Source organism: Triticum dicoccoides, chromosome 2A, assembly GCF_002162155.2.
Source record: "Triticum dicoccoides isolate Atlit2015 ecotype Zavitan chromosome 2A, WEW_v2.0, whole genome shotgun sequence".
Lineage (NCBI taxonomy): Eukaryota > Viridiplantae > Streptophyta > Magnoliopsida > Poales > Poaceae > Triticum > Triticum dicoccoides.
Window position 1 is genome coordinate 419,794,962 of NC_041382.1, and position 25,456 is coordinate 419,820,417.

Below are 25,456 nucleotides of genomic sequence, written 5' to 3' on the forward strand. Positions count from 1 at the left end.
CAACCCCACCGGCGTTTAGCCGCTGGCGAGGCCGAATGCGGCGGAGGGGCTCGAGATCGCCGTTCTGGCGACCATTTGGGCGGCAGAGGCCACGGGCGAGGAGCCAGGGCTCGCCCGCATCGTTTGGAGCAAGCGGGGGCTGCGGGGGTGGCTTGAGCTCACCGGAGCAGAGCTCGCGGCGGCGGCCGGAGTTCGGCTTCGAGCGGGATCGGTCTGCGGGGCACGGGGAGGCCACCCGAGGGGCTCCGCGGCACCCTCGTGGCACCAGGAGCATGATGGTGTGCTTGGTTTGGGCAGAGGCGTGCCAAAACGACGACGACGACATGGACGACGGCGAGGAGCTATGACCGCGGCGGGGAAACAGTGCTAGAGCGCGCGTTAGCAAGGGGGAGAAGGGGGTTTCGATAGAAGAGCTCACGGCGATTCGTCGGGTGTGCTCAGTGGCTCGGGGGAGGCCCTGCAGGCGATGTGCGGCGCCGGTGATCTCGGGCGGCCGGAGGTGAAGAAGATGTCGGTGACGGCTCCACGGGGCGTCCCCGGTTGCTTGGCTCTTTGAGGACATAGGGGAAGTCGCGGCGGAGCTTGCAGACACGGAGAGAGGGCGAGGGGGAGGCGGTGGCTACGACGACGACGAGCTGCGGCGACGGCAGTGCTCGGTCGCGGGCAGAGGGAGGAGTCCAGGGGAGGAGGGAGAGCGAGAGAGAGTGCGAGAGGTCCGGGGCGGCGCGTGGCGTCGTCCAGGGCGTCCAGGGCGACAGGGGGGGGGGTGAGGCAGGCAGGTAGGAGGTGGCCGGACGCGTGGCCGCGCGCACCGAGCCCGTGCCCCTGTCCTCCTGGCGCGAGGAAGGGGATGACTGGCAGTGCCAGTCGGCTGGGCCGGCCTGTTGGGCCGCTGGGCTGCACAGTGCCCGGCTGCATAGGTAAGTGGCCCGGGTAAGTTCCTAATCTGTTTTCTTTTCTATTTTTCTGACATTTGTTCTGATTTAGTAATAATACTAAATCAATTTATTTTATTCTGTAAATTGTTGTAGGGACTAGTTGGACCACTCCAAAGCCCCTCACCAAAATTCAGAAATATTGGACAATATTTTGTATATATAAAAATATTTATCCAATGCAAATAATTACTGGATTAATTCCAAATGGCCAAAATAAATATTTATGAGCTCCTGAAAATATTTGTTAGAATTTTAACTCTGACCAATATTTTCAGAGAGCAACATGAACATTTTCTTGGACCCTTTTGGAGCAATTTTTATCTGGGTTATTTCCCGAAATAATTTCTGAGGGTTTCACAAATCCCCATTTCAAAATTAAATGAAATTTAAACATGATGCACACATGAAGGCTAGCCTAGGTCATACCAGAACTAGGGATGTGACATGAATACAATGACTTCGCCGTGTTTCAGTTGAGGTCTTTCTTCGCCAGGTTCTGGGGCACGATAATTCATAACACTCTTTGCGGGCAAGTACCTGATTTTGACAAAATCTTTGAGTGAGCCCTCGGTGACGACAGAGGGAACCTAGTTGCATGTATAAAATGTTTTTGGCGGCATTGTCAAGAGAGAACCTAAAGGAAGGGAAAATTTTTCCGGTTTAAATCAGTTGGGGAAATCACAAGTTTACAATTACAGTATATACTCAGATTGGCGTCTTAAGTGAGGACTAATGATATATGAATAATTGTAAGCCGGACATGTAAGCCGCCATGACACGTACTGGTATGCAAGATCTGACCAAAGCAAAGTTTTACTAAGTGTTGGGAGAAACATGTTTCATAGATTGAAGCTATAAGTTTGGACCTGCAGCTAGTCAGAAAAAAGGAAATAAAAGCTAAACCTAAGATGGCGGCAGCAAAAAATGGGAGTGTTCAGATGAGATCTATTGCAATGAGGATATAGTCTGATATCAAGAAATAAGTGCTAAAACTGCTACTACGCGTGTTCTATGCTATTTTCAGATCAAAACTATGCGATCTAGGACGGAGAAAGGGAAGAACGGTGATGAACACTGATGAACAGAGAAACCCTAACACAGATCTATGAAGAGGAAAGGTAGAGACTTACTGATGATGGTTGACAGCGGAGGAGCGGCGCGGTGTTCTGGTCCATTCAGGGTGATGTAGCGGCTGGAGTCGACGAAGGAGATGAAGGTTGACGGCGGCGGAGCTCGGGCGCACTGGAGCATCACGAGGAGGAAGAAGGAGAGAAGGCAAAGGGGGAGAATGGAAAGTGAACCCGCGGCCCTATTTATACGGCTAAAAGGATAAGTGGCATGCATGGGAATCGAGGAGACAAGAAAATGGATATGTGACGACGCGGGCACCTCGATTTTCAGAGGCTCGGTAAAGAAAAAGAGTTAATTAAAATTTGGGCCATGTGTAGTATTAATTACAGGTGATGTCATGGCGAGTTACCGCAATTTCCGGAGATGACGTCATGGCGGATTATAATATTTCACAGGAAGATGAACAAGGATTTTCCTAAGTGATGAAGATTGACATGAACAAGTTCAAATCAACCTGGGCCCTAATGTTGGGGATATAACTATTGGGTATGACCCGCCCAGGAGGGGTCGGGTTATCCCAATGGCAGTTCATCTAGACAAAGCCCAAGAGTATGTGAAGTTGGCGGTTCACGAAGCAGGCATGTTAAGGGGCCCAAACCAAGAGGCGGCTTAAGGCTCGTGAGTATAAACCGCCATGTATATGTAACTTGTATGATAAGGGATGAAAGATAAGTCACCGAGCCAGACACGTTTGTATGAGCCGGCCGGGACTCTGTAGGCCGCAGGGCGTCAACACATGTATATAAGGGGACAACGCGGCAGCGGCTTAGGGCAAGAAACAACAAATCGAAAGCCAGGCAAAGCATATTCGCTCCCTGGTAATCGAAACCCTAGCAATACCACCTCAAACTAGAGTAGGCTTTTACCTTCACTGCAAGGGTCGAACCAGTATAAACTCTCTGTGTCCTTTGTCCCGTTTAACCCCTTTAAGCTAACCTCGTCGCAATGGCTCCACAACTAAGTCCTTCTACGAGGACATTAGTCGTGACAATTCCACGACACGAGGCGTCATGCAAAGGTTTCCATATCAGTGCAACGAGACCAAGACCAGCAGGACGGCAAGACGGAGGTCATCACGGAGCTCATAACCAGAGCCTTTGGCAGGCGAAGACCACATTTTGTCAGGATAAGTTGTACTCGGTGTCCCCCTTCCAATTGGCCGTTCTGGGATCCCTTCCCGCCTAATATTTGGTGAGAGGACACATGCCACTATATATAGGACAAGCCACCACCATAGTAGCGATCGGCTCATCTGGAGACAGAGGATTCAGATCATCCCCAACCACACAAGCTCATCGAGCTCAAGGACACCTCTCCTCAGGAGGCTGTTCTTCCCTTGTACTTGTTCATCCCCAGCCTACAAGGCAATCCATCACACCACACAGGAGCAGGGTATTACACCGCAACGGTGGCCCGAACCAGTATAAACTCTCGTGTCCTTTGTTCCTTGGGTTTGGCGAGCTAGGCTTTGAGATCGTCGCGAGAGCGTGAGCTAGGGAGAGATCTTCGTGCACACCCCAATGTTCGAACCTCAAGCATTTGCCGGAACCCATAATCCGATAACCTCACCAGCCAGCAATGTGCGTCGCCCACGGCCTAGCTCGATGAACAAGGAAGAAAACAGACACAACCACTACTGCAGGATGCTGCTAACGCGACACTATGATCAAAGACCCTTTGACGAAACTGTGTGCGAAGCATTAATCACCAACGGTGATGTAAAAAAAGTCAAAAAAGATGCAAAACGTTTGCGATGAATGATACATCAAACATGGTTCATATTTTAGTTGCGTGTGCGATGCTGGGCATACGGTTGATCCATACGAACCATTTGCGATGAGATAGGACAATAGAAATGGGCAGCCAGATAAAGGTGTGTGTGATATACGGCATACAGATCGATCTGATGAACCGTTTTTGCGATGATCGAGGTGAACACAAACGATTCGGTGTAACAAGATGTGTGTGATACCCGACAAACAGGTCAGTAACCAAAATTGTGTGCAATCATTATAGACGGCCCATACGGTCTTTTTTGTGAATTGTGTGCTCGTCAGGGCACATAGTTCAACAAACCAACATGTGGGCGATAATGTAGAAGATCTCCATCAAATATGTATTACTAACCGTCTATGATGAGATTGATAGGATAAACATCGATAAAAAATTAATATGAGCGAACGGAAACAGAGATATATACAGTCTGCTTAATTTAGTCCTTCTTCTTCTTGTTGTTGGATGGCCCCGCGACATCGTCTTGACGATGATTCTTCTTGCCACTGACCATTTGCTTTTCATCGCCGCCATCGTCATCCTCGTCGTTGTTATCATCGTCGTTGTCCTCCTCGTTCGACCATTCCTCATCATCATCATCGCCGTCCTCTTCTTCGTCCTCCGAAGACTCCTCATTCGTCTGGTTGTCGTCTGAGGACTCCGGAGGCGGTGTCCCTTCCATGATCCGGATATAATCAAGGTCTGGGCTCGACGCCGGACTCATGGAAGACGAGCGGGGTGATTCCGATGTTGACCTATCATCGGGCGCCAGACTATTGGCTAAACTGTCGTCCTCACTGTCACTCGACATGGTTGTAGAGTGTGTGCCAGTGTGTAGTGCGTCCTGTCGGGGACGATGAAGATGGTGGACACTTAAGCAGGGTATGCAGAGAAGAGGAAATGCCAATTGAAGCGGGGGTTGACGTATTATCTAACCATTGATATAATCAACCGCAATTATTTGTACCCAGTCGCTCCAAATTCCCAGGGTTACACAGGACTCCTATTGGCTATTTGGTTGGTTTCTTTTTTCAGGACAAAAACAAGGACTGAGTTTTGGGATTATGCATCGGTACCGGTACGAACGGAATAGGACAGTTGGCAAGCAATACATTGAGCTCTTATTATTGATAAATCCAGTAATAATCAAACTACAAAGGGAAAGAAAAAAGGCAAAGGAAACTATATGCACGAATCTTCGCGTAACATCAATGGCATAGGACCTAGATGTGCATTACTTAGATCACATCTAGATGTGCTTTAGCAATACTGTCAAATAAAACCCCTAATCATCATTGCAAACAGCGCATAGAACATGGCTAATGCGACAACCACAACTACACATGTTAGTTCCTTCTTGTCTCTTGGTTTCATCTGTTGCCTGTGTTTGATTCTTTCTTGCTTCATCGTACTGATTGTACATTCTAGATCAGCCAGTTTCTTCTTCAGCTTTACGTTATCTTCTGTGAGCTTAGTGATAAAACTCCGAGCCCTGCCATGCCATTCTTCATCCAGCTAGTTAACAAAGGCACAAGCCACATATCCCTGCCAATGTTATATAGTATTCAGGATGAGCGGTGGCATTAACTCAAGTAAAATTGTGAACTTAGCACTAACCTCTAAGGGGCAACTGAGAAACCGCTTGCCAATGTCGAACCCCCCGTGCATACATGTTGAGCGGTAGTGTGTCCATGCACACAACTCAGCTTTTGGTACTTCACGGTGGCGCAAAACTTAGAGTCGAACTCGTGCTCCGGGAGTCTGGAGTCATGCTCCGGATCCGGCGGCAGATCGCTTTCCTGGGGGGTGGGGGGTTCATTCAGGACAGATTCAGCAAGGAGCTACTTTGGACATGCTAAAAAAGATAGGGAAAGATTGGAACCTGGTAGGACGATTTGGATCTGTAGTACACCTGCCTTGTGATGACCTTAGGCAAGTACTCGGCGGTGACCACCGTCATGGCAGCAATACGACCAGGAGCAGCTGCACCGAAAGCATTAGCACCACTTGTCTACATTCCCCCAATTTCAGTGCCACGCGAGGGAATTTGGAGGCTATATAGGGATTTGGGGGAAATGGGAAAACTGTGGGGATAAGCTAACGGTCGGGAACTACTTATGGCACTATATGTTGTATACGACACACTATTTATACAAGTCGTTTGTGTTAGGTATTACAACGTCACACATGATTTCCGCACCAAACCGTGTGAGAATACAATGTAGGTGAGACACGGTTGCCATTACATAACTGTATGTGATGTACTACCATGTACATACATATAATTGATTTAAAGTGATACCGTGTAAATAGCCGCTCTATGGATATCCGTAAAAAAATAGTCGTTCTGCATATAGAGATGGTGGCGGCGGCCTAGGCAGCGGCTACCAGAGAAGAGGTCAATCCTCGGTCGGTGGGTGGCGGCGTCATCATAGGAGGTCAATCCTCGGTCTGCGGCGGGAGATAGGAGGAGCTCAACCATCGAGGTCAACGGCGGTGTGATTCGAGCACATCCATCGCGGTCGATGGTGGGATAGTGGAGGTCGAACTTCAGGCGGCAGCCGCACTAAGCTTTGCTCCTCGACCCTGTTGTCTCGGCGTGCCGCCGCATCGCGCTTCTCTGTCTGCAGGGTGGAGGTCACCGCGCGGCTAATTAATTAAGGTATTCTTTTCATGAGTGGCTTAATTAAGGTATTCAATTCCTAAGGGTAGTGTTGAACTAGTACTCTGCGTGTAAATTGATTGGCCATTAATTTTTGTCATTGCAGGTCTAGATAACAATATGGAGCACCCTCGGTAATTATGAAAATAAAACCTTGTGACTTATGCACACATCTTTGGGCAACAGTTAATATGTGTATTAATATTGTTGTTTTGTTTTTCATACCATTTGTGTGGTGCAGATGGAACGATCTCGATATATGAATAATCGGAAAACTGCAGAATTTATCAGTGGTGTGACAGATTTCATGAATTTGGCTGAAAGTACAACGAAGAGAATTGGTGATGCGGATTACATCCTGTCTCCATGTACTGATTGTGCCAATACAGAGTCACATGTAGTTGGAGATGTCCAGTGGCACTTAGTCTCTCAGGGGTTCATGGATGGATATACAAGTTGGACCAGACATGGTGAATAGGAGGTATAGATGGAGATACCCAGGGCGGCGAGATATCAAACCCCGATCAGTGTCACATGGATGTTGAATCTAACATTGGGGCAGAGGCGTCAAGCTACCAATGGAACACTAGAAAGCTGAAACGCCCACTGGAAAACCAAGACATCAACGCAGATGACCACGATCTTGATATTCCAGATTTTGCTGCTATGATTGTAGATTTCGAGGGCCCAAAAAGGATATGATTGGGTACAAGGATCTACCAACCATTGATGCAGACTCCAAGAAAGAATTGTATACAGGTTGCAAAAAGAAATATTCCAGGTTGAGTGCTACCATGGCGCTTCTCAGATTTAAAGCAGCAAACGGTCTATCAAACAAGGGCATCACGGAGATGTTAGGTCTTTTCAAAGAATTTCTTCCAGAAGATAATGTGCTCCCTAGAAGCACGAATGAAGCAAAGAAAACCGTTTTCTCATTGGAACGTGAAGTACAAAAGATACACGCTTGCGTGAATGATTGTATATTGTACCATGGTGAGTACAAAGATTTGTGTGCATGTCCCACATGCAAGCATGCACGATACAGGTGCGGGAGAGCAAAGGACAAGTACAAATTGGACGACGAGATCAAGACAGGAATCCTGTTCAAGGTTGTTTGGTACTTGCCTTTAATTCCAAGGTTGTGGTGTTTGTTTGCAAACCCTTGAGAGGAAAAGAGGTTGCGGTGGCATCATGATGAGCGAATTGTAGACAAGTTTATGAGGCACCCAAAAGATGGGGCTCAGTGGGAATTAATCGACAACAAGTTTGAAAACTTTTCCAAGGATCTTAGAAGTATAAGGCTAGGGGAGTGTACTGACGAGATGAATCCTTTTGGCGATATGAGCACCAATCACAGCACATGGCCGGTGCTTCTATTCATATATAACCTAGCTCCTTGGTTGTGTATGAAGAAAAAATACATTATGATGTCAATGATTATACAAGGCCCGAAGCAACCTGGAAATGACATCGACATTTACTTTCAGCTACTGGTAGAAGAACTGCTGACAGTGTGGATAGATGCACCTGATGTAAAATGTTATGATGCTTATAGAATGGAGATTTTTGATCTACATGATATGCCGGCATTAGGCAACACATCAGGGCAGAAAACAAAGGGAGATGTAGGGTGTGCCACATGCATGGATAGGACAGCTAGAAGAAGACTTCCCAACTCGTGCAAAACCGTGTATTTGCATCATCGTAGGTTCTTATAGAAAAATCACCCATACTAAAAGATGAAAGATGAATTACATGGTACGACAGAGGTAGGTGTGGGCCCAAGACCCTATGATGGGGAGGTGGTCCACAAGATGGCTAAACAAATTAATGTCATGCTGGCAAGAACCACCCTTTGATGGTGAAACAAACACCCAAGGGTCAAGTGTTTAAGAAGAAATTGGTGTTCTGGAAATTACCTTACTGGGAGATTCTACGTGTACGTCACTGCATCAATGTCATGCACATAGAGAAGAGCATATGTGAAAGCATCCTTGGTACTCTGCTCAAGATTAAAGGTAAAAGAAAGGATGGTGACGGTTCACGGCTCGATATGCTTGCTGATCAATCAAAACTCAAGAGCGAAGCAGAAAATGATGACAAATTCATCAAATCTCGCCAGAGTTACAATTTTAGAACAAAAGAAGCAACATAGTTCTTCACCTATTTGTTGTCAGTTAAGACACCCTCTTCCTGCTCCACAAACATCAAAAGTCTCGTGGATGTGAGCTCTTGTAAAATGAAGTTGGGAGACCACATGATTGCCATGTAATGTTGACACAAATCCTCCCGGTGGCCATCAGGAATCTGATGGACAAAGTTATAAGAAACACACTCATTGAGCTCTGTGATTTCTTCAACTAACTATGGTAGAAAGTTGTAGATCCTAAAGAGTTGGATCATATGCAATATGATATTGCAAGAATATTTTCCAACCTAGAGATGTTTTTCCCACCGTCATTCTTTGATGTCATGGTCCATCTCACTTTGCACCTCGTCGATGAGATAAAGTATTGTGGTCCTGTGTTTCTTTGCAACATGTATCCCTTCGAGCGGTTCATGGGAATACTGAAGCTTTTTTGTCGGAACCAAAATCATCCAGAGGCAAGCATCCTACTAGGTTATAAAGCGGAGGAGGTGGTTGAGTTTTGCACCGAATACATGAAACAAATACCTATAGGTTTGCCCCTATCTCGCCACGAGGGAAGGCTGAAAGGTAAGTTGGTCATTGCTGGCACGCAAATGGCTACACCCGGAGAATTGGCAGAGAAATCCCATTTGACGGTATTGCTTAACAACCCAGTTCTCAGCGCTTATGCCAAAGAACGCTTAGCGGAGATACACCAAAGCTTCTTACCAATGGTGCCTTCATCAGATGTGGAGATGAAGGAGCACACTAAGAACTACGCCGAATGGCTAAAGAATCATTTGGCACAAGGATCCATCGATGACCTTGCTACGTGGTTGGCACAAAAGCCATCACCTACAGTGTTGACGTACCAAGCATATGACATAAATGGATACACATTCTACAATGAGGAATGTGGTTCAGAAGACCTCATATCAGAACAACGTTGTTTGAATAGAATGCATGACTGTAGATGAAGCTGACAAAAGGGTATACTATGGAACCATCAAGGAGATTTGGGAGATTGACTATGTGAAAGTAAAGGTGGCATTATTCAGGTGCGCATGGATCCCTCTTGGTCATGTAAGGGCTGATGATTACAGGAAGACCTGTGTTAACAGACAACGATGGCATATCACGCGGACCCGTTCATTCTTGCCAGCGATGCTACCTAGATTTTATTTGCTGAAGACCCCTTGCATAAGAACGTCCATGTAGTGATGCATGGGAAGAGGAGGGTACTGGGTGTCGAGGATGTTGCTGATGAGGACAAGTACGATGAATTTGCTGAGTTGCCAGCCAAGGGATCACGCACCCGTGCAACAGAGCGGCGTAAAATCATCAGAAAACCCAAGTTCATTCGGGGTCAATGTAATGATCCTAGTTCCCCCATGGACATGGGAATTAAGCCATAAGACTAGTCTTTATGCCTACCCTGCAACTTAATTTGTTTAATTTAGAACTGTCACGTGTACTGAATTTGTGAGTTATGCCCGATTTTTTGTTGATGTAAGAACCATTATATGTTGACCTTGATATGTTGTCAGCTCACGCAATGATTATGAATTGTTTTTTGTTATTATTATTATTATTATTATTATTATTATATCATAGAGGTAGCACACTCAATTGATCTCACTACAGTATGTGTGAACAAAAAATGCAATCTGGTTTGCGAATAGCACACGGTTCGTTGATGAAAATGTGTGCCGACCAAACCCCGCCCGCGACCTGAGTCGTGCTTTCTAATTGGCCAGAACCCAAACCCCACGGATCGTACGTCTGCACCGTTGGATGCTCCCAGATCGAACGGCGATCCTCATCACTTTCGACAGCACATGCAATTCCGGTTGTAATTTTATTTATGTGCACAAAATGCACGTTAAACTTAAAAAATTTCTTAAATATAGCTAATGATACCTGAAATGCACCAGAAAATCAAACCTGTGGTATAATGGTGATTGTGTACCGTGGAATTTTTTATGAGGCCAAACGATGAAGTCACCGGCCACTAGAGTTTGAATTGACATATCTCCTTTTGGAAACCATGATCCTTCATGTGAGTTGCTCCGGTTTGGAAGGAGCGATCATCAAAACTTCTGCCAAACTTTACCAATTTTTTCCATGGGGTCGTGAGAGCACGCCATGGGCACACATCGATTTTGATGATGTCCAGACTCAATCTAAATTTCATGTGATTAAAATACCAACTAGGCCTATGCCAGTGGCCGCGCCTCGCGGCCGAAATGTTTGAAACTTCTCCCCACTTCTCTAATAAATAGATGAAAACTCTCAAAGTGACGCACGAATGATTTGTACACCTTCTTTGCTAGGCTGATCGTAATGGGGGTATCATAGCTAGTATCACGCATGCCAACTAGGAAATTTTGATGATCTGTCATAGAATTAAATGAAGAAAGAGAGGGTTAAGTATCATATCATGATGCCGTATCATAAGAAATGCTATGCTACTATGTGTCATATGCATGACAATAAATAAAATACTACATGCTCCTAACTTATGAAACTGTGTGCGCATTACAGAGGTAGTATCATATACTAGTATCATATGCATGCATGATACTAGTATATGTTACTCCCTATTAGTCTGCTTCCAATGCATTGGTGCTTACATGAGGTGCTAAGCATATTAAATACTTTAGCAACTAAAGACCCCAATGCATAGGTTCTTAGTAACTTGTTGGTGCTAATATAAGTATCCTTCATTTAATGATTTTGCAACTTAAGTTCTTCATGCATTGGTGGGATTCTTCCATTTAAGTGTTTTGCCTAGGTTCTCATGCTTGGCATTGTTTCTTCCTGGGGTCACCACACTCATCTCTCTCCTCTTAATTACCTTGCCATATCGGATTTTTTGCCTACATGGCATCATTAGCACCTGTACAAGGTGGAGCATTGGGAGGGGACTTACTACCAGCCTTATCATATAGTAGTATCATGCATATGATACTATAGTATATGATACTACCTCTGTAATGCGCGCATAGTATCATAAGTTAGTATCTTAGGTTGCCTTATTAATTGCCATGCATGGCACAAAGTAGTACACCATTTAATATGATACGGGTATCATGATATGATACCACACCCTCTCTTTCCAAAAAGTCTAGTAGTTGGCATGCATGATACCTCTTATGATACTTCCATTACGACCAACCTTATGGTGGCCATAGTGCGGGTATCATAGCTGGTATCATGCACTCGGGAATAGAAAATATGATGATGTGGCAAAGAAGTAACATAGGTAGATACCGTAACATAATAAATATGCTATACTACTTTGTGTCATGCATGGCCATAAATACTGTCATCTATGATACTATGCACTATGAAGGTATGTACGTAGTATCATACACTAGTGGTGGTATCGTAGCCGATATCATGCACTCGGAAATAGCAAGTATGCTGATGTGGGAAAGAATTAAATAAGATAGAGAGGGTTAGAGTAACATATAGGTAGATACCGTATCATGTTAAATGCAATGCTAATTTGTGTCAATGCATGGCAATAAATATGATCATCTACGATACTACTCTATTATACTATGCACTATAATTAAAGGTAGTATCATACACTAGTATCATATATATATGCATGATACTAATATATGACACTCTCCACTATGAGTAGCCTAAGTATAGCCTAACTAAAACACCTACATGTAGTTGTAGTAGGTTTTTTTGAATTTATATGCACTAAAATGCAAGGTAAGTGCAAGTAATGACTTAAACATAGCATACTCATGGGCTGGAAAATCAAACCAAGGGTATATCAGCGATTGTTTACCATGATTTTTTCCCCAGGCGGAATGATGTAGTAACTAACGATTTGGAGTCCGAAGTGTCGTGTCTCCTTTTGGAAACTATGATCCTTCTTGTGAGATGCTCCAGTATGGAAGGTGCGAGCACCATAACTTGTGCCGGACTTTACCAATTTTTTTCCATGTGCTCGTGAGAGCACGCTATAATGACACAATGCTTTTCATTATTTTCCGGACTCTATATGCATTTCCTGAAATTAAAATACCAACAAGGCCTACGCCTTTGGCCGCACCCTGCGGCCGAACTGTTTGAAGTTTTTCCCCGTTTCTCGGACAATGAATGAAAACTCACAAAGCGACACACAAATGATCTTGCTAACACCCACGTGTAGTTGCGACTATATATATATATACACACACAAACGAGATCTCTCTTTTTGCATATTCAAAGTTTGAGATTGCTAGCCAGGGCTACCGCCTGGTAAAATGTACCAGAAAATCAAACCATAGGGTACAATCGTGATTTCTTACCGTGGAAAAAAATTGGAGGCAAAAAGATGAACTCATGTTTTCATTCAAACAAAAATATGATGTTAGTTAATGTAAATGTTTTCAAATAGCACACGGTTCACTCAAGAAAGACGTGTGTCCACTAAACCGTGGCCAATGCCCCTGCCACGCGCGCGATCTGAGTCATGCGTTCTAATTGGCCAGAACCCAAACCCCACGGATCGTACGTCTGCATCATTGGATGTTCCTTGATCGAACGGCGATACTCATCCCTTTCGATAGCACATGCAGTTCTGGTTCATGTAAATGTTTTCAAGTAGAACACGATTCACTCACGGAAGTCGTGTGCCTACCAAAGGCTGATGCCCCCCTTACTACGCGCGTAATCCGAGTCGTGCGTTCTGATTGTCCAGAACCCAAACCCCATGGATCATATGTCTGCACCGTTGGATGCTCCCAGATCGAACGACAATCCTCATCCCTTTCGACAGCACATGCAGGCCGGTTAGGATTTGATTTATATGCCAAAATGCATGGTAAATGCCAAAAAATGTCTTAAATATAGCACATGAGACCTGAAATGCGCAAGCAAATCAAACCGTGGTATAATGGTGATTTCTTAACGCGGGAAAATTTTAGAGGCGAAACGATGAACTCACGTCTTCATTTCAATCGAAAATTTTCTCTTTGTGCACACGAGCGCTTAGAGGCAACTGTTTGCATAGGCCTTTTCGTGCGGCGACCGGGGATATTTTTTACCCTTTTCACCTAGGCCGCCAACACGCCCCCCACCGCCTGCCCGCGTTTCACTCAACTAGTCCACCCAATCTCCAACGCCAGCTCCCCCCTCCCCCAGATCGACAGCAGAACCCTCTCCGGCGACGGCGTGCTCACCTCAGCCGTGTGCCCGCTCTTCCGCATCAAGCCTACCTCCACTGTCGTTCCCAACATACGGCTGCCCGCACCTCGCCGTCTTTGTTTGCTCACCAGCCACCCTCGAGCATATCGATCTTGTAACCCTCGCATCTCCTATGGTCTGGCCGACTTTGCATTAAGAAGCCTGTTAGTTAATGCTCTCCATTGCGGTAAGGCATATTTCCTCGCAATCCCTCCTCCTATTTCGTTCCGTATGTTCCCAAATCGGCTATAAAATAATGGAGAGTGTATATATGTTCATTATCTATGTTCCTAACTAGTACATATAATCTGTATTTGTTCCAATAAGTTACTGCCAATTTATAGATCGCGGGCACCCGAGTCACACATACTTAACAAATTAGTTGTACATTTTCTAAATTATTGCATGACATGTTTATACAACTTCATACCAAGTTGTTAGTTTTATGCTTATCCTCCTTTGCTTAGTTTCGCATGTGTTCTCTGTAGATGCCGAGTAGCAGCGACAGCACTCCTGCTTCAGGCAATGTATCTTCATCTGATTCCAACAACCCTAGGTCTTTAGAAGATTGTGAGGGATCAAGTAATATTGAACGAGATAGAGCTGCAGCAATTACCCTTCCTGTCAGGACATGGAGGAACGCTCCAAGGAAGCCCATACACCAGGCTAAAGGTGCATATGAAGTAACCGAGATCGATTTAAAGTCTTGGGCTCCAACTAAACCAGATAAAGCCCGCACAAGGTTCAGGAGTGTGTGTGGATTTTTTGGCAAGGCAAGGCTCAACATTAATCTGCCAAGGTTTCGGAAGGCTGACATAGAAACACGACGAAGGATAGTTCAGGAGATCATGGATCACTTCAACGTTCCAGAGCAGTGAAGAATGCAAGTGGAACATGCTGCACTAAAGAAGGCTAGGGATGCCTGGAGAAACTGGAAGCACGTGTTGTACATGAAGTACTTGAATGAAGGCAAGGACCCAATCCCCACATAGCCCCAAATTACAAAGGCAGACCGGGCAGAATTCAGAAGGGTCGGGGCAACTACAGAGTTTGCTGAGAAGAGTGCCAAGCAATCGGAACTTTAGAAGAAGAACATACACCCCCACCGTATGGGTGTGGCGGTATACTACGACATGAAACCGATATGGGACCAGGAGGACAAAGAAGAAGTAGAGGCAGGTGGGCACCCGACCTTTAGTGAAACCAGGGACAAACACGCCAGTGACTACTTGCGGGCCCGTGCAAAGAGGCGTGATGACGGAACTTATTACTTTGAAAACTCACATGATGAAGAACTGTATCAAGTGATGTTAGAGGCTTCCAAGATCCCTGGAGGTTCTTCAGGAACTCAGGAACAAGAAATCCCCCTGGCCGTGCAAGGGGTATATGTGTTAATGTACCACACAAGAGAGCTTTCACACACAGCAAAGAAGAGAGGCTCATGATGAAAAAAGCGAGGAGTGAAATGAAGAAGAATGAATTGTATGAAAGGTTCAGGAAGGACATGTATCTGGCTGTTCGAAAAGATATTGAGGAGTTAATGATGATGCAGAAGACTCTAACACTGACAGATAGCCAGCATATGGGAGGGGAGGCGGGCATGGAGGATGCTGCTTATTGCACGACAACACCACACAAGAGTAGTTGTGCATCAGCTGACCCCAGCAACACTGAGACTGCAGCTGCTCATGATGATGCTATATCTGATCTATCTGGAATGAAAGACACACTGAAGGGTGTGCTTACACATTATGAAGGTACATTAAAATGTGCAACAGCCTGGGTTTGCCCACCCTTCTTGGAAGAGGGCCTCTTGTTGGCCAATGTGCCATTGAAGCCGGGTTGTGTGAAGTGCTACGTGACTGAAGTAAAGCCTAGATTCAATGAATTTGCCCTGAAGTATGTCCTAGGAGACTTTGATGATCAAAGGACCTTGGGAGAAACACTATTACATCACATCCAGTGGCCATGAAAGGAAATAGAGTTCATCGATGAGATCCCTGAAGCCCCACCAAGAGAAACCAATGTCGCCCCTCCACCGGCGATGCTCTCCTTGTCACAGCAGCTCTCGCGTGCTTCCGCCAAAGAACCTAATACTCATAATCCAACGGCTGATGCATAAACCTGTGAACAGCCAGCCCGACTTTGTGCCATACAAGCCATGTCATCCTCTGCCCCAGGGTAGCTAGTGGCAAGGCCTACAACTGCTGAAGATGCACCACCAGTTCAGATGCCGGCCATTGAAGCAGCGGGGGGAGACCCAGCTGTAGCACTTGCTCATCAGAGCAATCTGGTGGAACAGACTGCTAAGCAGTCCGATGCTTCGGAACCGCCTGCTAAGCAGTCTGTAGGTCAAGAACCGACTGCTCATCAGTCCGCCGGTCCGCATTCGCGTGATCAGCATACCAATGCGTCAGCACTTCCTGCTCAGCAAACCAACGCATTGGCACGACCTCCTCAGCATACCGACAAGTTGGCACCACTTGCGCAGAAACCAAACATAGCTTCAACGCATGGTCAGTAGTGCAATGCCTCTGCTCCTATAGCCCAGCAGTCCGTCACAGCAGCACCGCCAGCTCAGTGGTCCTGCATAGATAAACCGTCTGCTAAGCAGTCCATCGAAGCTTAACCCTCTGCTCGGCAGTCTACATTGTAGCCGACCAGACGTTCTGCCAGAGATGCTTCAAGTACCAAGAAGGAAGCGGCCAAAAAGGCTACACCCGAGAGGAAGCGCGGTGGGAGAGAGAAGAGGAAAGAGAACGATTGCCTCTTACTTAAAGCACTCATCGCCTAGAACAAAATTAACAACAGGTTGTTCGAATCGGGGAGTAATATTATTTCTGACGGCATGAATGATAAAGAAGTAGAATTGTTGCTTGCTAAAAGTAAAGCAGCCATACTTGAAGCACGCAATTACGTCCATGGCCAGCCATTTCTTCTTGGCGAATACTTTGATGAGTGTATCTCTAGTTGCCACGAATTACAAGAATATTGCATGGATCAAATGTCAGCAGGTCGTCATGGTCTGCTAGTCCACTACAACAGAGATCATTTCCGACACGATGCTGTTTCCATCAATGTGAGTTTCGAGGATTTACATCTCTTCTTCAACTTCAACGAGCTCGATACCACTCTTGTTAGATGCCTGATTTTGTAAGTACTTAACAAACTATGATCAACTTCTCCATACAAGGTTGTAAATGATAAACAACTAACTGCTCCTCTCAGGGGATTGAACACGTAGAGAATAAAAAGGGAGAGTGCTTATTTCATAGATCCTACATTAGCAAATAGCACAACATTAGATGGTAAGAACCTACGGGACTGAGCCAATAACACGGTCGTTCGTCTCTTTGAAAACACGTCCCATGCAGAATCATTTCTCTGGCCATATCATGAACGATAAGTCAAGTAAACAACCATGCATACACTGATTGTCTTTCAGATTTCGACAAAATTCATAAGTTCATGGCTTTCTTAATATGTAGCAATCACTGGATATTGGTATTCATTGTTCCAAATGTTTATGCGGGAAGGGATCCCACAATGGCCAATTTTGATAGCTAGTACAAGTTATCCTAACAAAAGGTGGTATTCACCTACCAAAGGCTCTAGTGGTGACGCCGCCGTGGGCTTAGCGGTGACCTCCGTCCTGTCGTCCCGTTGGTCCTGGTCTTGTTGCACTGATATGGAAACCTTTTCCTGATGCCTCAGGACTCGTCGACTGTGCCTGCTTCCTTAGCACCAAAGCGGAAACTGGCACCTTGCGCCCGCTGGCGCCCGCCTGGCCTTGGTCGTCATGGCTCACATCAGGCGGACCTCGCGAGGTGCCCCTTGCATAGATATCTCCGCTCCTTGGGAGCCGACCTAGCGAGGCCGCCCTAGAGGAGGTCTTGTGTCATCTGCCTCACGAGGCTTGGCCCCTCGCGAGGGTCTTGAGTGGTTGTTGATGAAGATGGGTCGTACCAGACCGCTAGATGAGCCACGCCCTGGGCTGCATGTAGGCAAGTCTAGGTACCCCCATTCCTAGGATGTCGATAGTAGCCCCCGGTCCCAAGGCGCGCTTGGACTTGGCTTCGAGATGAAGCCAAGGGTCAAGTGCGAAGCGCCGTGGGCCCCAATAGCCTGCAACCTCGATTAACGCATGGCGATTGATAGGTCGTGGTCGTCTCCGCTTCCCCATGCTGCCTCAGCAACTGCCCGACTTGATGAGACCCTGCTGCATGCAGAAGAAAATGATCATTACCTTAGATCATGGAGGCCGGCGGTTGGCCTCCCTTTGGCTATAAATGAGGAAGGGGCGGAGCCCCCTTTGCTCATTTTTTCCTGCATTCTGCTTGCTCCTTCTCGTTTTACTTTCCTGCAAACTTTCCTACGATATGAGACGTGCCTCATGGAGGCGTCAAAACTTCTGTTTGGTGTTTAAGGAACATTATGTTGTGTAAAAATTTATTTAGGTTCGGCGATTTCCTTCCCGTTTGCTTGATGTTCTACGTCGGCAGGGCCCGACCCCGCGCATACCTCAGCCGTCGTTGGGCCGTTTGGATCACCAGGATGGAACCAAGGGATGAGGGGCTACATGGCCAGTTAGGCTCCTGAGTCGCAATGCTCAGGAGTCCCCCTTGACGCGCAAACGTCCTGCAGGAAGGAGATGCAGAGATAGGCCTTAGGATTCTATGTCGGCAGGGCCCGACCCCGCGCATACCTTAGTCGCCGTTGGACCGTCCGGATCACCACAACGGGACCAAGGGGTGAGGGGCTACGTGGCCAGTTAGGCTCCTGAGTCGCGATGCTCAGGAGTCCCCCTTGACGCGCAAATGGACCTTCATACCTGTCCTCGCCAATGTCCCACTCGGGAGGGTCGCGCAATGACCAGGTCCGAGGGACCTGGTAGGGCGGCGTACGCTAGGTGTGACCTGAGCGTAGCCCCCGTGCCTGGCCCCCTCGCACAACTCTCCTAAGGGGAAGACGTTGCGATGAAGCTGGACACTGAGCCGGGTGTCTCCCTGAGGTTGATGCGGCCAAGGGGCTGCCCTTAGTTGTTTATCACCAGCGCGGAGCATAGCACTTCCGCTCTTGCACGGGCATAGCCGCTCCTCGACCGTGTCGACTGCCAGCACGGAGCATGGTGCTTCCACTAGCGCGTGGGTGAGGGCTCCCTTTGAGTGGAGCCCCCAGGGCGTGTACAGCCCCGCCTAACATGTGGCTTGCATGGCAGGGCTAGACGAGGTGTGTCTGGGCACTCATGAGCCAGCACGGGACTCATGAGGCCCTACCTCAAGGCGGGCTGCACCTGGTCTTGATTCTTGATAGCTTCAGCGGTCCTGTGAGATGGTAAGGCAACCTGTGCCAGACGAATCCCCTGAGGCCATCACATGAGAAGGCCAGACACCAACGACCCCAGGAGGTGATGTGAACGGGGTCGGCCCGCCAGACAGAGCTCACTCGTTCGGTTTATCAACGCTGCAGGGACGGACCCGAGCATAGACGCCGTGCCTAGCCTACTCGTGTGAAAATTCTGAAGAAAGACAACCGGCACGCGGTCCCGTGGTAACGAGGGTGGTTGCGAGTGAGGCATCAAGTACCAGATAGGCAGGTGACAATCTTGGAATTACTCAAGCAATGGAGCAGGTTAGCTTAGCTAGATGCAAGAACGATACATGCCACTGGAACGGACCCGAGCGGCCTGGGGATGATGCGGCCCATGAGGCGACCCAATAGAGTAATCTAAAGATGCAAAAGGACAGACACTGCAGGGACAGGCCCATGCGACTCCAGCACGGTATCAGGTGACTCTTTCCCTCGTGACGTTGGCTAGGTTAGAGGCCCTCCAGAAGAGAGCCCCCGAGCCCAGCCTGAGGAGGGTCCCAGTCGCGCCTTCCTATGCGAGGGAAGGCGGTGCCCCATCTGCGGGCGCAGGTCCTGAGGTGGTGCTGCTGGAGACACTGCCCTCCTGAGGTCCTTGGCAGAGTAGCTGCTTCTTCTACTTGGGGTTAGCCTCAGGAGGGTGCGGGGTGGCTTCATTGTCAGGGTCTTTGGACGCTACAACCTGGTAAGCGCGCTCAAGGAAGCACACCGCATCTCTTTCCTCGCAGGCGACTGAGATGACGCCGCTGCTTCCTGGCATCTTGAGGACATTGTAGCCGTGGTGGGTCACTACCATAAACTTGGCCAATGTTGGATACCCAAGGATGGCGTTGTACCGTAGGCAGATGTAGGCGACGTAGAAGCCGATGATCTCGGTGCGGTAGTTGTCACGCTGGCCGAAGGTGACAGGGAGGCGGACCTGCCCTATCGGGGTGGTGGAGCCATCGGTCACTCTTGAGAAAGGCTTGGTAGGCTTGGTAGGCTGTAGCTGATCGTATGGCACCTAAAGGCTATCGAATGTCTCGATGGATAGGACATTGAGCCCCTCGCCGCTGTCGATGAGGATCTTGGTGACTTGAACATTGCTGATGACGGGTGAGCAGAGCATTGGGAGGGCGCCGGCAGTTGCTGTGCACTTGAGCTGGTCCGCCGAGATGAAAGTGATGGCCCACTTGGACCACCTGAGCGGGCGCGTGGCCTTGAGCCTGGGAAGGGCCGTATTCACCTCATGGGGAAACTGCTTGAAGACACGCTCAGAGGCTGGGGCTTGAGCACCACCCAAGATACAGGCGACGGCATGCGTCTCCTGGAAGCCCCCAACCCCTCGTCCTGATGGTGGTCGTCATTTCTCCTTGGCGGTGGTGGCAGTGGAGGGAGGCCTACATTGCCCTGAGAACGATCCTCACAAGGCTGATCTCTCCAAGTTTCTTCGGTATTCTACCCTTAAAAGCATAATTAGAAAGCATGGTGGAAATTTCAGCTTCCGGTATCTTTCTTTTATTTGTAATAATATCTTTCATGTACTTAGCATAAGGATTAGTTTTGAGCATATCAGTTAATCGCATACGCAAAAAGATAGGTCTAATCATTTCAGCAAAGCGCTCAAAATCCTCATCATCCTTTTTCTTGGATGGTTTGGGAGGAAAAGGCATGGGTTTCTGAACCCATGGTTCTCTTTCTTTACCATGTTTCCTAGCAACAAAATCTTTCTTATCATAACGTTGATTCTTTGATTGTGGGTTATCAAGATCAACAGCAGGTTCAATTTCTATGTCGTTATCATTACTAGGTTGAGCATCATTATGAACATTATTATTAGCATTATCACTAGTATCAGGTTCATTACCAAGTTGTGTTTCAGCATCATAAATAGAAATATCATTTGGATTCTCAGGTATTTCAACAATAGGATCACTACAAGCATGCAAAGTCCTATCATTTTTCTTTTTCTTCTTTTTAGAAGAACTAGGTACATCTATATTATTTTTCTGAGAATCTTGCTCAATTCTCTTAGGGTGGCCTTCAGGATACAAAGGTTCCTGAGTCATTCTACCAGCTCTAGTAGCCACTCTAACAGCATAATCATTATCTTTACTATTCAATTCATTGAGCAAATCATTTTGAGCTTTAAGTACTTGTTCTACTTGAGTGGTAACCATAGAAGCATGTTTACTAATAAGTTTAAGTTCGCCTTTAACATTAGCCATATAATCACCCAAGTGTTCAAGCATATTTGAATTGTATTTTAATTGTCTACCAAAATAAGCATTAAAATCTTCTTGCTTAGCCATAAATTTATCAAACTCATCTAAGCATGGGCTAGCAATTTTAGTAAATGGGATTACAGCTTTATCATATTTATAGAGAGAATTTACCTTTACTACCTGTGTCGGGTTATCAAGACCATGAGTTTCTTCAATAGGTAATGGATTTGGATTATATGTTTCTTCGACAGGCGGTAAATTAAGACCGTGTATTTCTTTAATAGGAGGTAAATTCTTAACATCTTCAGCTTTAATACCCCTTTTTTCATAGATTTCTTTGCCTCTTGCATATCTTCAGGACTGAGAAATAGAATACCCCTCTTCTTCGAAGTTGGTTTAGGAATAGGCTCAGGAATTGGCTCCGGAGGTGTCCAATTATTTTCATTTGTCAACATATTATTCAATAGAATTTCAGCTTCATCCGGTGTTCTTTCCCTAAAAACAGAACCATCACAACTATCCAGGTAATCTCTGGAGGCATCAGTTAGTCCATTATAAAAGATATCAAGTATTTCATTTTTCTTAAGGGGATGATCAGGCAAAGCATTAAGTAATTGGAGAAGCCTCCCCCAAGCTTGTGGGAGACTCTCTTCTTCAATTTGCACAAAATTATATATATATATCCCTTAAAGCAGCTTGTTTCTTATGAGCAGGGAAATATTTAGCAGAGAAGTACTAAATCATATCCTGGGGACTACACACACAACCAGGATCAAGAGGATTAAACCATATCTTAGCATCAACCTTCAATGAGAACGGAAATATTTTAAGGATATAAAAGTACCAAGTTCTCTCATCTTTCGTGAACAGGGTAGCTATATCATTTAATTTAGTAAGATGTGCCACAACAGTTTCAGATTCATAACCATGAAAAGGATCATATTCAACCAAAGTAATTATTTCAGGATCAACAGAGAATTCATAATCCTTATCAGTAACAAAGATAGGTGAAGTTGCGAAAGCAGGGTCAGGTTTCATTCTAGCATTTAGAGATTGCTTACTCCATTTAGCTAATAATTTTTTAAGTTCAGTTCTATTTCTGCAAGCTAAAATAGCTAAAGAAGCATCTTGATACAAAACATAACCCTTAAGGATGGCAAGTGGTTCTTCATCATCACTCTCATCAGTATCATCAGATTCAATATTTTCTATCTCTCTAGCCCTAGCAAGTTGTTCATCAAGAAAAGCACTAAGTGGCATAGTAGTATCAGGGATAGAGGTGGTTTCATCATAAGTATCATGCATAGCAGAAGTGGCATCATCAATAACATGTGACATATCAGAACGAATAGGAGAAGCAGGTGTAGGTGTCGCAAGCTTACTCAAAACATAAGGTGAATCAAGTGCAGAGCTAGATGGCAGTTCATTACCTCCCCTCATAGTTGAGGGATAGATCTTAGTTTTCTCTCAAGTTCTTCATAATGATAAGCAGATATATATCCCAAGTGACTCAAAGAATAGAGCTATGCTCCCCGGCAATGGTGCCAGAAAATAGTCTTCATAACCAAAAAGTATAGGGGATCGCAACAGTTTTTGAGGGTAGAGTATTCAACCCAAATTTATTGATTCGACACAAGGGGAGCCAAAGAATATTCTCAAGTATTAGCAGCTGAGTTGACAATTCAACCACACTTGGAAACTTAATATCTGCAGCAAAGTGTTTAGTAGCAAAGTAATATGATAGTAGTGGTAACGGTAGCAAAAGGTAACAGTAGTAAAAGTAATGTTTTTTGTATTTTGTAGTGATGATAGCAATAGCAACGGAAAAGTAAATAAGCGAAGAACAATATATGGAAATCTCGTAGGCAATGGATCGATGATGGAGAATTATGCCGGATGCGGTTCATCATGTAACAGTCATAACCTAGGGTGACACAGAACTAGCTCCAGTTCATTAATGTAATGTAGGCATGTATTCCGAATATAGTCATACATGCTTATGGAAAAGAACTTGCATGACATCTTTTGTCCTACCCTCCCGTGGCAGCGGGGTCCTTACGGAAACTAAGGCATATTAAGGTGTCCTTTTAATAGAGAACCAGAACAAAGCATTAAAACATAGTGAATACATGAACTCCTCAAACTACGGTCATCACCGGTAAGTATCCCGATTATTGTCACTTCGGGGTTAACGGATCATAACACATAATAGGTGACTATAGATTTGCAAGATAGGATCAAGAACACTCATATATTGATGAAAACATAATAGGTTCAGATCTGAAATCATGGCACTCGGGCCCTAGTGACAAGCATTAAGCATAGCAAAGTCATAGCAACATCAATCTCAGAACATAGTGGACACTAGGCATCAAACCCTAACAAAACTAACTCGATTACATGATAGATCCCATCCAACCCATCACCGTGCAGCAAGCCTACGATGGAATTAATCACGCACAACGGTGAGCATCATGAAATTGGTGATGGAGGATGGTTGATGATGACGATGGCGATAGATTCCCCTCTCCGGAGCCCCGAACGGACTCCAGATCAGCCCCCCCGAGAGGTTTTAGGGCTTGGCGGCGGCTCCGTATCGTAAAACGTGATGATTTCTTCTCCCTGATTTTTTTCTCATCGGAACTCAATATATGGAGGTGGAGTTGGAGTCGGAGACACAATAGGGGGGCCACGAGGTAGAGGGCGCGCCCTAGGGGGGGCAGCCACGCCCCCCACCCTCGTGGCAAGGTCGTGGGCCCCCTGGCCTTCATCTTTTGCAGGTATTTTTCTTATTTTCTAAAAAGTGGCTCCGTGAAGTTTCAGGTCATTCCGAGAACGTCTGCTCCTGCACATAAATAACACCATGGTAATTCTGCTGAAAACAGCGCCAGTCCAGGTTAGTTCCATTCAAATCATGCAAGTTAGAGTCCAAAACAAGGGCAAAAGTGTTTGGAAAAGTAGATACGTTGGAGACGTATCATGGGACTATTTTCTTTGGAAGACATTTCTTATGTTAAACAATAATATAACATATCTCTCTGCGTACCTTTGTTTATCAAACCGTATGGCCAGATTTCCTTGTTTGTCGTAAATCGTTGCCCTCATAAAGGCTTTATAAAGTAGGACAAACACTCCTTGGCTACTGGCCGAGGAGGTGGAAGCTGATGGTCGGTCAACAAAGTTTTGTACAATGCGGATCCAAGCATTAATGATGTAATGTCCTTGGATACATAGAGTCACTGCACATAATTTGTGATTTTATTATGGATATCGATCCTTAATTCGGCCACCCGTGCCCGCATTAAGGCTCGGGGGCTATTGGGCTTCCCGCTCATTATTTATAAATATTAAAGGGGCACATCGATCCCCTGATCTGGTGTTGCCACCCGACTAGTGTCTCGAGGGCTACTGCGTTGGCAATCCAGTGCAGAAAATTTAAGTGCAATATAGCTTTCGAGAAGATTATGATCCTCGGGATTGGTCGGCCACACCCAACCTGAGTCTCGAGGACTTTGCACCCCGCTTTTTTGTCTCGAAGTATTCTGTTGAGCTAGGAGTTGATCCTCAGGGCGATTTTTCAAATGAACCTGAGTCTCAGCGGCTATTGGGATCAGCGGTCTTATGTTATCCTTCAGGTGCATCTCGGGTTTTAGAATGATACACACCTTGAGGGCTACTTGCTATATATCTCGGCAGAGAATAAATTGCACCAATCAAAATTACTGACAAAAAATCGGCCCACAGTCGAGGTGGTGCACCACCTCGGAAGCAGTCCGGCATAAAGCTCGGGCGCTAGTGGTTGTCTCCATAGAGGGCATTTCCGGCATTAAAGCTCGGCTAAATTCCTTCAACTTCTTTGAACCAAGGTGATTTATGACACCTCGGATACAGTCCGGCGTTGGAGCTCGGATACATAGTATGGCGTTGGAACTCGGATACATTTTGGCGTTAGAGCTCGGAAGTGGTCCGGTGTTGGTGCTCGGCTGCAAAAGATACCTCGAATGCAGTCCGGAGTTGGAGCTCGGACGCAAGAGGACGCTGCCGCCCGGGAACAACTTCAAAC